Genomic DNA, 1,115 nt, shown 5'->3' with positions numbered 1-1,115 from the left:
GCACTCGGTACGACAGATCTGGGTAGTAGCGAGGAAAAAAGTAAGACTGACGGCCGACGCCCATTGTCGGCGACGGCGTGATTGAAAGTAGGAGGCTGCTCACCACTAGTTTTCTTTATCCATCTTACACACAAGTGGCGCATTTTTACTGGCAGAGAGGTGACCAATAGTCAGTGGTAGCTGTGACGACTGGCTGTCGCTGGTTTTTAATAACCGGACAGTGGCAAATTTATCCGGACGATAGTGAAGATCCAGCCTCATTGTTGAATTTGCCAGGTTAGGAGCACATGGTCTCATGCCAAAAAATGCATAGAAATACAAAATAACGATTTTCTCAGCCCAGAGGGCGTTTCAGGCCATTTCCTGCCGCCTATAAAACAGTCTGTTTGACCACGCTTTAACCATTCACATCAGCATTTGACTCCCCTAATCATCGTACCTATCCGAGATAAACTGTGTGCAAAACACAGAAAATGTGTGCAGTACACAGGTCCGATAATGTCATCTGGTCCGATATTTTTTGGTATGGCAGCTACAGACTTCGAAGCATTTCTATGGCAGCTACATGTTAAACAATACAAAAAGGTATATCACTGTATGCTTCGAATGCATAATATTGTAGGTGCGACTGGATAGGGAAGTCTTCGAGATTAATATCTAGTAGTTCCTTATGTAGTAGCGGCCAAAAATACTTCTGCAAGTGCCCTTAATGGAGTTTTAAATCGTTTTGCGATGGTATTAAAAGCTGGTGAATGGAACATTGTAGATAAATTACCGGTTGAAATTAACGGGGGAAAGTATAATTTCGAGTAATGACAAAAGAAATATTGGAACAACTTACGTGCTCAAACTGAATCGTGTGATGATGATTTATTAAAGAACGGTGCAGATTGCTATCTTGCTCCAGATGATGTATCAAATCTTAATTTCCCACAAAGTGGAAGTAATCCTGCAACTTCAACACAAGGAGATGGTTTGTCAATAATTCAGTCAATGCTTCCACGACTGTAGCCACTGGTTTAATTCCAGAAACAACGCCAGCTCTTAATAACGGGCTAATTAACGTCTAATGTGGAATCCACAACAAATCGGTCCCTCAGATTCCACTGGAGCAA

This window comes from Phytophthora parasitica, assembly GCF_000247585.1.
Source record: "Phytophthora parasitica INRA-310 unplaced genomic scaffold supercont2.1, whole genome shotgun sequence".
Lineage (NCBI taxonomy): Eukaryota > Oomycota > Peronosporomycetes > Peronosporales > Peronosporaceae > Phytophthora > Phytophthora nicotianae.
Note: the sequence above shows the minus strand (reverse complement) of the source record.